The sequence below is a fragment of the Littorina saxatilis genome, linkage group LG15 (genome assembly GCF_037325665.1).
Source record: "Littorina saxatilis isolate snail1 linkage group LG15, US_GU_Lsax_2.0, whole genome shotgun sequence".
In the NCBI taxonomy this organism is placed as follows: Eukaryota; Metazoa; Mollusca; class Gastropoda; order Littorinimorpha; family Littorinidae; genus Littorina; species Littorina saxatilis.
In genome coordinates, this window is record NC_090259.1 from 42,351,918 (window position 1) to 42,365,873 (window position 13,956).

The following is a 13,956-nucleotide window of genomic DNA, read 5'->3' on the forward strand; positions in this document are numbered from 1 at the left end:
GTCCGTGTTTTGACAGGTGTGACTTGCCCTTTAGAATCTCAGTACATCAAGGCCTGTCGGCATAAAGATGATACAAAGTGATACCACACAATAAAGTATTTTGGAATGGGATTTTCTGTCGGCATAAAGATGATACAAAGTGATACCACACAATAAAGTATTTTGGAATGGGATTTCTATGTGAGCTCACATTAAAACGTTACTTTGATCTGGTACTGAAAGTGGGAATTCAGTGTATGTATCATAATTTGAGATAGAGACTAAAATTATGGAAAAGAACTTATGAAGGACTTTCTTTTTTACCTCGACATGTGAGCCTTCCCAAAACTGCTCTTGATTTTTAAATAAACTGAGAAATGTTTCAAGCAAACAACTGATTTCGATGACTCAGGCTTCAAACCTTACTTTCACTATCTGCTTGTTTGACAAACAACGCAACGTCTGTGTCAGTGATAACACAAGTCAGTGTACGTGCCATGCACGAGGAGTAGGTCATTCCCCCCTTGTTTCATCATTAATGATAACAAAAACGGTAGTGGCAGCAAGTTGAACAAGAACATTTATGCCGTTCTGACAGTGATTGACAAAGTAATGCACAGACCGAAATAGCGACGAAAAGAATTCTTTATCATCTTGACGTCGCATTTGGGCGACTTTTGTTGACCACCCTAAGTGCAGCAACCTTTGTGTCGCTCGTTCTGTGGATTTTTTTTCCCCTCGACAAATATGAAAACAAAGCACGGTTACGGTGACATGGGTAACACACAAAGACAACACGGCCTCACTGACCTGTCGTTATATCCGAAATATCACACACAGGAAGACCTTCGCCATAAGCAAGGTGTCGTGGTCGTGCGGCCGGTGATCAAAATCTGTTCTTCCTTCCATACGCAACACTGACACACTTCGAGTTTTCTCCAACCCGAAACTTTCCTGCTCTGTTGACATGCTTGTTCGAGCAGACGACACTGAACTTGCACAACGCCAACGGCGCACGCGTGCACGCAGCCACACAATCCCAGCAGTCAGCGCGCGCCAGGTGTGCGGCTTTCGCAGGTAGGATGTCGGCTGGCTTTATCGGCTGCGAGTCAAATTATTTCAACGAAAAACGGACTCGAGGTTCTCGGAGAAAAATGCACAAAAGCGGTCAACTGTTTCTCTTTTCTGATACGTACAAGCCGGGGTGCAAACTTCCTTTCCTTTTCCACAGTTTGAGCTTGGAGGACGAGCGCAAACATCAACAGAAAAATGTCGTCTGCTTGCGCATGACGTCACTCTTGAGCCCTCTTTCTCTTTGTCCGTTTTTCTTTTCAAGGATCGTTTCCCCTGACGATGTGCGCTTTTGTGACACGCAAAGAAAGAGAGGATCACTCGTCCGAAATGTGGCCGAGGGATATAAGCGCTGTATGAAGCCGTTCATGGGTGATTGGTCGCTGGACATTTTCCTAATGGGGTGCGGGTGCAATAACATGAGTTGTGGCCCTTGGCGCACAGGTAGGCTACTCAGTGAACATCCACTTGTTTATACAGTGTGTAGACAGGTATGCAAATATTGACCAGGTAATAGCGGTTGCGTAAAACAAGTCCACCGATTGTTGTCTTTTTCAAGAGGGCTGGTCTGTGTCTAAATTTTCGAACAGCATACACGCAGGCGAAAGTATCTATAGATTAGAACTGAAATGAAATAGAAATTAAATCAGTCAGAAAGAAATACTAATTCAAATACCTCTCTGTCCTTAGCCAAACGACACACACACACACACACACACACATGATACACGCACACACTCACGCACACACACACGCACGCACACACACACACACACACACACACACACACTGACCGTGACACACACCGCACAACACGCGCATGCACACCGGCGCACGCGCGCACACACACTCTGAGAAACAGTTTCAAACGTTGAAGCAGATTTAGGAGGGTGTGTCTTGCCAAGTGTACGTGTGTCTTTGTGTTGGGGGGGGTGGACTGCATTTGCCATCGGCTGAAGTAGCGTGATAGTGTCACGTTGAAAGAAGTGAGTAACAAGAAAATGATATTGTTCTTTCTCTTTTACATGAACAAGTAACATTGCTATAATTTTTTCAAAGATTATCGGTGGAAGTCAAGTTGGGAAGTGTAACGGAAAAATCAGGCGCCAGAGACCATGATTTATCACCATTAATTAATATCGATGTATGTATGGTAAGCTTACCGTCCCTAAAACTTAATCACACAGTGGTTGTTTCAGAATGCACTTCAAACTATTTTCCAACGTACTTTTTTAAGTACTGTTACACATTTTTAAATGAAAATTAGTTTGTATGACATATAATTTGGAGAAATAGAAACAAAAAGAACTTCCACGCTCGAAAAAATCAGACTGAGAACGAGACCAGACACACACACACACACACACACACACACACACACACACACACACACACACACGCACACACACACACACACACACACACACACACACACACACACACACACACACGCGCACACACACACACACACACATATATACACACACACACACGCACGCACGCACACACACACACACACACACACACACACACACACACACACACACACACACACACACACACACACACACACACACACCCGCCACTCTCACTCTGGCACCACCATTCTCACTCTCACACAGTCACACCACCACTCACACTCTGGCACCACCATTCTCACCCTGGCACTGCCATTCTCACTCTCACAGTCACACCACCACTCACACTCTGGCACCACCACTCACACTCTGGCACAACCAGTCACACTCTGGAACCACAATTCTCAACCTGGCACTACCATTCTCACTCTTACACCACCATTATCACTCTTGTACCACCATTCTCACTCTCACACCACCATTATCACTCTCACACCACCATTATCACTCTGGCACCACCATTATCACTCTTGTACTACCATTCTCACTATGGCATCACCATTCTCGCTATGACATTACCATTATCACTCTGACACCACCATTCTCACTCTGGCACTACCATTCTCACTGTCCTGTGGTACTACCATTCTCACTCTGGCACTACCATTCTCACTGTGGTACTACCATTCTCACTCTGGCACCATCATTCTCACTCTGGCACCACCACTCTCATTCTGGCACCATCATTCTCACTCTGGCAGCACCACTCTCACTCTGGCACCATAACATTCTCACTCTGGCATCACCATTCTCACTCATTCTCACTCTGGCACCACCATTCTCACTCTGACACTACCATTCTCACTCTGGTACCACCATTATCACTCTGGCACCATCATTCTCACTCTGGTATCACTATTATCACTCTGGCACCATCATTCTCACTCTGGTACTACCATTCTCACTCTGGCACCATCATACTCACTCTGGCACTACCATTCTCATTCTGGTACTATCATTCTCACTCCGGCACTACCATTATAACTCTGGCACTACCATTCTCACTGTACTGTGGTACTACCATTCTCACTGTTGTACTACCATTCTCACTGTGGCACTACCATTCTCACTCTGACACCACCATTATCACTCTGACACCACCATTCTCACTCTGGCACCACCATTCTCACTCTGGCACCACCATTCTCACTCGGGCACCACCATTCTCACTATGGCACCACCATTCTCGCTCTGACACTACCATTCTCACTCTGGCACCACCATTCTCACTCTGGCACCACCATTCTCACTCTGGCACCACCATTCTCACTCTGGCACCACCATTCTCACTCTGGCACCACCATTCTCACTCTGGCACCACCATTCTCACTCTGGCATCACCATTCTCGCAATGACACTACCATTATCACTCTTGTACCACCATTCTCGATCGGGCATCATGCTCTTGGCACTGGTCTGGATCCTCCACAACCACACGCACAGAATCACACATGCACACGTCACATCACCAGTCTACCATTTCACCAGTCTGGCAGCGGTTGGGAGACACACATACAGACACACAAACACACACAGAAATATTGACGGGGGTGGGATTCAAACCCACGACCTGGGAATTGAAAGTGTTTGAATACTGTCGCTTTCATCCCCGCGGCCACTCTGCTCGCTTGAAAGTCTGATCTAAATTAGTAAATATAAAGTTTTAACTGAGCGAACGTTCACTAAAGAAAGTACAAAATAACATGGTTACTCGTAGAACCTTTACAGCTGCAGCGAACAGTACATCCGATGACTAGAGTCGCCAGCAGCTCCTCGGTAGTATAGTGGTCAGTATCCCCGCCTGTCACGCGGGAGACCGGGGTTCAATTCCCCGCCGGGGAGGCGTCTTTTATTTATTGGACAGTCACTTTTTTTATCGAAACATTATTTTGGCGCGCACGCAGGCTCCATCAACCCGATTAGTTCGGCTGTTAAAGGTTTTATATGGTTTTTATATTTAGTCAAGTTTTGACTAAATATTTTAACATCGAGGGGGAATCGAAACGAGGGTCGTGGTGTATGTGTGTGTGTATGTGTGTGTGTGTGTGTGTGTGTGTGTGCGTGCGTGCGTGTAGAGCGATTCAGACCAAACTACTGGACCGATCTTTATGAAATTTGACATGAGAGTTCCTGGGATTGATATCCCCATACGTTTTTTTCATTTTTTTGATAAATGTCTTTGATGACGTCATATCCGGCTTTTCGTGAAAGTTGAGGCGGCACTGTCACGCCCTCATTTTTCAACTAAATTGGTTGAAATTTTGGTCAAGTAATCTTCGACGAAGCCCGGGGTTCGGTATTGCATTTCAGCTTGGTGGCTTAAAAATTAATTAATGACTTTGGTCATTAAAAATCTGAAAATTGTAAAAAATAATAAAAATTTATAAAACGATCCAAATTTACGTTTATCTTATTCTCCATCATTTGCTGATTCCAAAAACATATAAATATGTTATATTCGGATTAAAAACAAGCTCTGAAAATTAAATATATAAAAATTATTATCAAAATTAAATTGTCGAAATCAATTTAAAAACACTTTCATCTTATTCCTTGTCGGTTCCTGATTCCAAAAACATATAGATATGATATGTTTGGATTCAAAACACGCTCAGAAAGTTCAAACAAAGAAAGGTACAGAAAAGCGTGCTATCCTTCTTAGCGCAACTACTACCCCGCTCTTCTTGTCAATTTCACTGCCTTTGCCATGAGCGGTGGACTGACGATGCTACGAGTATACGGTCTTGCTGAAAAATGGCAGCTACTTGACTAAATATTGTATTTTCGCCTTACGCGACTTGTTTTCTATTTCAACTTTAAAGCATCGTATGAGACTTTACGGCCGGCTGCTCTAAGATTCATTGATAACCGCATGACCTTAATATGAAAGCTTATGTCTGAACAGAGAGAGCTTGTCAGTAACATGCACTATTTTCTTGTTGCCTACCAATGCGAAATTTAGGTCATGAATATCAGTGAGTCCGATTCGCTTGCAGCTCCTCGGTAGTATAGTGGTCAGTATCCCCGCCTGTCACGCGGGAGACCGGGGTTCAATTATTGTTTGGACACCCAATTCGAAATGATTTTTATTTTTTACTTTTTGGCGTGCCCGAGGGCTTCATCCACCAAATCAGTTCTGTTACAGGTAGCTGCGTTGCTTGGCTTTAATTGGCACTACCCTTGTTAACTTGAAGAAAGAATTTGTTTAAATCTTATATTAAAGGCAGAGTAAGCCTCCCGTAAACCATCACAGATACGGTCAGGCTTTTACACACAGTACAAACACCATTTCATTTAAACACTCACCAATTGAGAACATCCTAGGTGCCCTCCGTAAAGAGCGAACAATTTTCAAAGAATTTATTTTTGTGTGGTTTATCTTACCCCTGAGCCATCGTGAACCCGTGTGATCCAGTTTTCCCTTTTCACAATGCAGTCGTCATAGTTAGTCATTTGAATGCGACTCGACGTGAGCTTATCTACAATAGCACGTTTTTTTTATGCACGAAACAACGGCTGTGGTTCACAAGAACTCTAGCGATGGCTTTTGACTGTTGAGAGGAACGGCGATTTGCACTGATAAACCGGCCGTCGTCTGCTACGACCCTTGCGTGACCCTGCTTCCGGGCTTTTCTTTTTTTAAACTTTCACAACTTCGAATTGTTCTGATCTTGTCTTGATGAAAAACGAATTCTTTTATGATTAAAGAATGTTTGTGTAACAAGCTGTCAATTTATTATTTAGATTTTAAAAGTTAGGTCTAGCGCAAAAACGAGGCGCCGTTGTTGTTAACGGAACAAGTCTACGAAAATAAATTCTTTGAAAATGTCTCACGCTCGACAGAAAGCAGCCAGGATGTTCCCGTTCGGTGAGCGTTCAAATGGAAGTATGCTTGTACTGTATTTAGACGCTCGGGGAGCTCTGTGGTGGTTTACGGGAGGCTTACTGTGCCTTTAAGACTTTCTTTTTTTTTTAAAGTGTTGATGTTGAGGCCGACAGATTGACTGAGTGTTTTGCCGATATCGTTTTACACGACTTGTTTTTCTTTTATTTTTACAGGTACACCAAAAAGGTATGAACTTTCAGTTGCCCAGACCGATCAAATTATGACAACAAAGAACATGACTGTGGGGTGTTATTACGCTCTTCCCTGCTTCCTTCTTAAAAACAATATATATAACAAGTCGCGTAAGGCGAAAATACAATATTTAGTCAAGTAGCTGTCGAACTCACAGAATGAAACTGAACGCAATGCAACGCAGCAAGACCGTATACTCGTGGTCCACCGCTCACGGCATAGGCAGTGAAATTGACAAGAAGAGTGGGGTAGTGGTTACGCTATGCTGCATAGCACGCTTTTCTGTACCTCTCTTCGTTTTAACTTTCTGAGCGTGTTTTTAATCCAAACATATCATATCTATATATTTTTGGAATCAGGAACCGACAAGGAATAAGATGAAAGTGTTTTTAAATTGATTTCGAAAAAAAAATTTGATAATAATTTTTATATATTTAATTTTCAGAGCTTGTTTTTAATCCGAATATAACATATTTATATGTTTTTGGAATCAGCAAATGATGGAGAATAAGATAAACGTAAATTTGGATCGTTTTATAAATTTTTATTTTTTTTTACAATTTTCAGATTTTTAATGACCAAAGTCATTAATTAATTTTTAAGCCACCAAGCTGAAATGCAATACCGAACCCCGGACTTCGTCGAAGAGTACTTGACCAAAATTTCAACCAATTTGGTTGAAAAATGAGGGCGTGACAGTGCCGCCTCAACTTTCACGAAAAGCCGGATATGACGTCATCAAAGACATTTATCAAAAAAATGAAAAAAACGTTCGGGGATTTCATACCCAGGAACTCTCATGTCAAATTTCATAAAGATCGGTCCAGTAGTTTAGTCTGAATCGCTCTACACACACACACACACACACACACACACACACACACACACACACACACACACACACACACACGCACATACACCACGACCCTCGTTTCGATTCCCCCTCGATGTTAAAATATTTAGTCAAAACTTGACTAAATATAAACAAGTCGCGTAAGGCGAAAATACAATATTTAGTCAAGTAGCTGCCATTTTTCAGCAAGACCGTATACTCGTAGCATCGTCAGTCCACCGCTCATGGCAAAGGCAGTGAAATTGACAAGAAGAGCGGGGTAGTAGTTGCGCTAAGAAGGATAGCACGCTTTTCAGTACCTCTCTTTGTTTTAACTTTCTGAGCGTGTTTTTAATCCAAACATATCATATCTATATGTTTTTGGAATCAGGAACCGACAAGCAATAAGATGAAAGTGTTTTTAAATTGATTTGGACAATTTAATTTTGATAATAATTTTTATATATTTAATTTTCAGAGCTTGTTTTTAATCCGAATATAACATATTTATATGTTTTTGGAATCAGCAAATGATGGAGAATAAGATAAACGTAAATTTGGATCGTTTTATACATTTTTATTTTTTTTTACAATTTTCAGATTTTTAATGACCAAAGTCATTAATTAATTTTTAAGCCACCAAGCTGAAATGCAATACCGAACCCCGGGCTTCGTTGAAGATTACTTGACCAAAATTTCAACCAATTTGGTTGAAAAATGAGGGCGTGACAGTGCCGCCTCAACTTTCACGAAAAGCCGGATATGACGTCATCAAAGACATTTATCAAAAAAATTAAAAAAACGTTCGGGGATTTCATACCCAGGAACTCTCATGTCAAATTTCATAAAGATCGGTCCAGTAGTTTAGTCTGAATCGCTCTACACACACACACACACACACACACACGCGCGCACGCACGCACACACGCACGCACATACACCACGACCCTCGTTTCGATTCCCCCTCGATGTTAATATATTTAGTCAAAACTTGACTAAATATAAAAAGATTGTCGGACTAACAAAACATAGTGTCCTGCGGTAATAAGGCATAAAATCAGTTTAGTTAACAGCGGTCTGGTTATAAACAATACAGAATGTATGGTCACAAATGTGCCTGTGCGGCGTGCAGCTGTCTCACTTCCACGTGATCTGTACATCGTAAGCAGGGCACATGGAAGATTTACGATAACCACGTGACCTAAAAATAAAAGGCCTGTGAGAAGCACTTGTGCAATGTTGCCTACAGCTACGAATATTACGTTGTACGAGTCACACTCGCTTGTAGCTCCTCGGTAGTATAGTGGTCAGTATCCCCGCCTGTCACGCGGGAGACCGGGGTTCAATTCCCCGCCGGGGAGGCATATTTTTGTTCCCCATTTTTATATAATCTGCTTTATATTTAGGCGAGGCGAAGTGACTTTCTTCTAATTTAATAATTGTTTGGCGAGTATGATTTCGTCCACCAGATCAGTTTTTAGACACATACATCTTCTCTTCTTTCAAACAAGCATAGCTAATAAGCAGAACACATGAGACTGCTCTGAAATTCATTGATAACCGCATGACTTAAATATGTAAACTTATGTCTGAACAGAGAAAGGTTGTCAGTAACATGCACTTTTTTTCTTCAGTGTTGCCTACTGCTGTGAAACTTATGTCACGAATATGAGTCCCTTCCCGTTTCAGCTCCTCGGTAGTATAGTGGTCAGTATTCCCGCCTGTCACGCGGGAGACCGGGGTTCAATTCCCCGCCGGGTAGGCAATTTTTTTCCGATTCTATATAGTATGCTTTATACTTAGGCGAGTCAAAGTTACTTTTATTTAATGTAATAATTTGTTGGCGAGTATGTTGTAACAGGTTTAAGAGACAGACATCGTTTCTCTTCTTTCAAACAAGCATCTATGATAAGCAGAGCACATGAGACTGTACACACGGCTGCTCTGAGATTCATTCTGATAACCGTATGACATTAAATATGTAAACTTATATCTGAACAGAGAAAGGTTGTCAGTAACCTGCACTATTTTTCTTCAGTGCTGCCTACAACTGCAATACTTATGTCGCGAATATGTGTCCCATCCCGTTTCAGCTCCTCGGTAGTATAGTGGTCAGTATCCCCGCCTGTCACGCGGGAGACGGGGGTTCAATTCCCCGCCGGGGAGGAGATGAATTTTTCTACTTTATATTTTGGACAGTGACAGCGAAGAAAAAGTTTTTTAAAAAGTATCATACCATAATAACAACAGATGATTTCTGAATAAAAAGCTCCAAACATATTATATATTCCAGAAACGATTTTTGATCTAATTGTCTGGTGACTCTGGTCCCTTACAATGTTTGTTTCGAGTTTTCATTGGCCTCTCCCACTTTGCAATCTTTAAAATAAAAAGTATTATTGTTAGACATTAATGTTTGCTTCTTTTGTATTATTTTTAGCTACAGTATTTAATTATACGATACGTGTCCCATCCCGTTTCAGCTCCTCGGTAGTATAGTGGTCAGTATCCCCGCCTGTCACATATCCTACCTTAAGAAAAACGGATGATTTCTGAATAAAAAGCCCAAAACACCTCATAAATCCCAGAAACGATTTTTTGTGAGATCTTTGGGTGACTCTGGTCCCTCACAATGTTTGTTTTGAGTGTGTATTGGTCTCTCCCAGTTTGTAATCTGAAATAATTTTTTTGTTCGAGAATATGATGAAGCCTTTTCTTTTAAGTTTTAATGTTGAGGCCGACAAATTGACTGGATTTGTTCAGTGTCAATATCGATTTACACTTGTTTTTCTTTTCTTAGTTCTGGTACACCAACAAGATATTTTGAATTCTCAGTTGCCCAGACCGATCAAATTATCACAACAAAGAACAGTGTTATTACGCTCTCGCCTACTCCTTTCTTCAAAATTAAATAGTGGGATAAACAAAACAGATAGTGTCCTGTAGTAATAAGGCATAACAAGATTGAGTTAACAGCGGTTGTGCCTGTGCGGCTTGCAGCTGGCTCACTTCCACGTGATCTGTACATCGTAAGCAGGGCACCTGAAAGTTAACGATAACCACATGACCTAAAACTGAAAGCTTATGTCTGAACACAGAAGGCTTGTGAGAAGCACTTAATTGCCTTGTTGCCTACCGCTACGAATATTCCGTCGTACGAGTCTAACTCGCTCATAGCTCCTCGGTAGTATAGTGGTCAGTATCCCCGCCTGTCACGCGGGAGACCGGGGTACAATTCCCCGCCGGGGAGGCATATATTTGTCCCATTTTATATAGTCTGCTTTATATTTAGGCGAGGCTTAGTGACTTTTTTTTCTAATTTAATAATTGTTTGGCGAGTATGATTTCGTCCACCAGATCAGTTCGGGTGTAACAGTTTTTAGACACAGACATCGTTTTTCTTTTTATATTTAGTCAAGTTTTGACTAAATATTTTAACATAGAGGGGGGAATCGAAACGAGGGTCGTGGTGTATGTGTGTCTGTCTGTGTGTGTGTGTGTGTGTGTGTGTGTGTGTCTGTGTGTGTGTGTAGAGCGATTCAGACTAAACTACTGGACCGATCTTTATGAAATTTGACATGAGAGTTCCTGGGTATGAAATGCCCGAACGTTTTTTTCATTTTTTTGATAAATGTCTTTGATGACGTCATATCCGGCTTTTCGTGAAAGTTGAGGCGGCACTGTCACGCCCTCATTTTTCAACCAAATTGGTTGAAATTTTGGTCAAGTAATCTTCGACGAAGCCCGGGGTTCGGTATTGCATTTCAGCTTGGTGGCTTAAAAATTAATTAATGACTTTGGTCATTAAAAATCTGAAAATTGTAAAAAAAAATAAAAATTTATAAAACGATCCAAATTTACGTTTATCTTATTCTCCATCATTTGCTGATTCCAAAAACATATAAATATGTTATATTCGGATTAAAAACAAGCTCTGAAAATTAAATATATAAAAATTATTATCAAAATTAAATTGTCCAAATCAATTTAAAAACACTTTCATCTTACTCCTTGTCGGTTCCTGATTCAAAAAACATATACATATGATATGTTTGGATTAAAAACACGCTCAGAAAGTTAAAACAAAGAGAGGTACAGAAAAGCGTGCTATCCTTCTTAGCGCAACTACTACCCCGCTCTTCTTGTCAATTTCACTGCCTTTGCCATGAGCGGTGGACTGACGATGCTACGAGTATACGGTCTTGCTGAAAAATGGCAGCTACTTGACTAAATATTGTATTTTCGCCTTACGCGACTTGTTTATATTTAGTCAAGTTTTGACTAAATATTTTAACATCGAGGGGGAATCGAAACGAGGGTCGTGGTGTATGTGCGTGTGTGTGTGTGTGTGTGTGTGTGCGTGTGTGTGTGTGTGTGTCTGTGTGTGTGTGTAGAGCGATTCAGACTAAACTACTGGACCGATCTTTATGAAATTTGACATGAGAGTTCCTGGGTATGAAATCCCCGAACGTTTTTTTCATTTTTTTGATAAATGTCTTTGATGACGTCATATCCGGCTTTTCGTGAAAGTTGAGGCGGCACTGTCACGCCCTCATTTTTCAACCAAATTGGTTGAAATTTTGGTCAAGTAATCTTCGACGAAGCCCGGGGTTCGGTATTGCATTTCAGCTTGGTGGCTTAAAAATTAATTAATGACTTTGGTCATTAAAAATCTGAAAATTGTAAAAAAAAATAAAAATGTATAAAACGATCCACATTTACGTTTATCTTATTCTCCATCATTTGCTGATTCCAAAAACATATAAATATGTTATATTCGGATTAAAAACAAGCTCTGAAAATTAAATATATAAAAATTATTATCAAAATTAAATTGTCCAAATCAATTTAAAAACACTTTCATCTTATTCCTTGTCGGTTCCTGATTCCGAAAACATATAGATATGATATGTTTGGATTAAAAACACGCTCAGAAAGTTAAAACAAAGAGAGGTACAGAAAAGCGTGCTATCCTTCTTAGCGCAACTACTACCCCGCTCTTCTTGTCAATTTCACTGCCTTTGCCATGAGCGGTGGCCTGACGATGCTACGAGTAAAATGGCATTGCGTTCAGTTTCATTCTGTGAGTTCGACAGCTACTTGACTAAATATTGTATTTTCGCCTTACGCGACTTGTTTAAACTAGCATAGATAATACGCAGAACACATGAGACTGCTCTGAAATTCATTGATAACCGCATGACTTAAGTATGTAAACTTATGTCTGAACAGAGAAAGGTTGTCTGTAATATTTTTCTTCAGTGCTGCCCACAGCTGCGAAACTTATGTCGCGAATATGAGTCCCTTGCCGTTTCAGCTCCTCGGTAGTATAGTGGTCAGTATCCCCGCCGTGTCACGCGGGAGACCGGGGTTCAATTCCCCGCCGGGGAGGCCATTTTTTTCCGATTCTATATAGGTATGCTTTATACTTAGGCGAGGCAAAGTTACTTTTATCTAATGTAATAATTTGTTGGCGAGTATGATTACGTCCACCAGATAAGTTCTGTTGTAACAGGTTTTAGAGACAGACATCGTTTCTCTTCTTTCAAACAAGCATCTATGATAAGCAGAGCACATGAGACTGTACACACGGCTGCTCTGAGATTCATTCTGATAACCGTATGACATTAAATATGTAAACTTATATCTGAACAGAGAAAGGTTGTCAGTAACCTGCACTATTTTTCTTCAGTGCTGCCTACAACTGCAAAACTTATGTCGCGAATATGTGTCCCGTCCCGTTTCAGCTCCTCGGCAGTATAGTGGTCAGTATCCCCGCCTGTCACGCGGGAGATCGGGGTTCAATTCCCCGCCGTGGAGGAGATGAATTTTTGTACTTTACATTTTAGACAGTCACAGCGAATAAAAAGGGGTTTTTTACTTTTTGGCGTGCCCGAGGGCTTCATCCACCAAATCAGTTCTGTTACAGGTTTTTAAAAAGTATCATACCATAATAACAACAGATGATTTCTGAATAAAAAGCTCCAAACATATTATATATTCCAGAAACGATTTTTGATCTAATTGTCTGGTCCCTTACAATGTTTGTTTCGAGTTTTTATTGGCCTCTCCCACTTTGCAATCTTTAAAAAAAAAGTATTATTGTTAGACATTTTAATATTTGCTTCTTTTGTATTATTTTTAGCTACAGTATTTATACGATACCAGTATAGTCTACCAGGGAGATGGCTTGGTTACAAAAAAACCCAGTTGATTTGCTTGAAAATGGCACTACTTCTTCTTATTCTTCTGCGTTCGTGGGCTGAAACTCCCACGTACACTCGTGTTTTTGCACGAGTGGAATTTTACGTGTATGACCGTTTTTTACCCCGCCATTTAGGCAGCCATACGCCGCTTTCGGAGGAAGCATGCTGGGTATTTTCGTGTTTTTATAACCCACCGAACTCTGACATGGATTACAGGATCTTTTTCGTGCGCACTTGGTCTTGTGCTTGCGTGTACACACGGGGGGGGGGGGGGGGGGGTGTTCGGACACCGTGGAGAGTCTGCACACAAAGTTGACTCTGAGAAATAAATCTCTCGCCGAACGTGGGGACGAACTCACGCTGACAGCGGCC

At 41.2% G+C, this 13,956-nt stretch overlaps 1 protein-coding gene and 5 non-coding genes across 7 annotated transcripts in view; 5 read left to right on the forward strand and 1 right to left on the reverse strand.

Moving 5' to 3' along the window:
* Nucleotides 1–1,154, reverse strand: part of LOC138949366 (uncharacterized) — a 26,470-nt gene extending 25,316 nt beyond the window's left edge. For both annotated transcript variants that reach the window (XM_070321175.1, XM_070321174.1), the window contains exon 1: nt 790–1,154. The gene's annotated coding sequence lies outside the window, so the exon portion shown is untranslated. The remainder of the gene's footprint in view (nt 1–789) is intronic.
* A 3,084-nt stretch (nt 1,155–4,238) lies between these two features.
* On the forward strand, nt 4,239–4,310 carry Trnad-guc (transfer RNA aspartic acid (anticodon GUC)). Its single transcript has one exon. It is a non-coding gene; the product is annotated as a tRNA-Asp (tRNA).
* A 4,357-nt stretch (nt 4,311–8,667) lies between these two features.
* Nucleotides 8,668–8,739, forward strand: Trnad-guc (transfer RNA aspartic acid (anticodon GUC)). The gene has a single exon. It is a non-coding gene; the product is annotated as a tRNA-Asp (tRNA).
* A 329-nt stretch (nt 8,740–9,068) lies between these two features.
* Nucleotides 9,069–9,140, forward strand: Trnad-guc (transfer RNA aspartic acid (anticodon GUC)). The gene has a single exon. It is a non-coding gene; the product is annotated as a tRNA-Asp (tRNA).
* Nucleotides 9,141–9,472: 332 nt separating this feature from the next.
* On the forward strand, nt 9,473–9,544 carry Trnad-guc (transfer RNA aspartic acid (anticodon GUC)). Its single transcript has one exon. It is a non-coding gene; the product is annotated as a tRNA-Asp (tRNA).
* A 1,012-nt stretch (nt 9,545–10,556) lies between these two features.
* Nucleotides 10,557–10,628, forward strand: Trnad-guc (transfer RNA aspartic acid (anticodon GUC)). Its single transcript has one exon. It is a non-coding gene; the product is annotated as a tRNA-Asp (tRNA).
* The last annotated feature ends 3,328 nt before the right edge of the window (nt 10,629–13,956 follow it).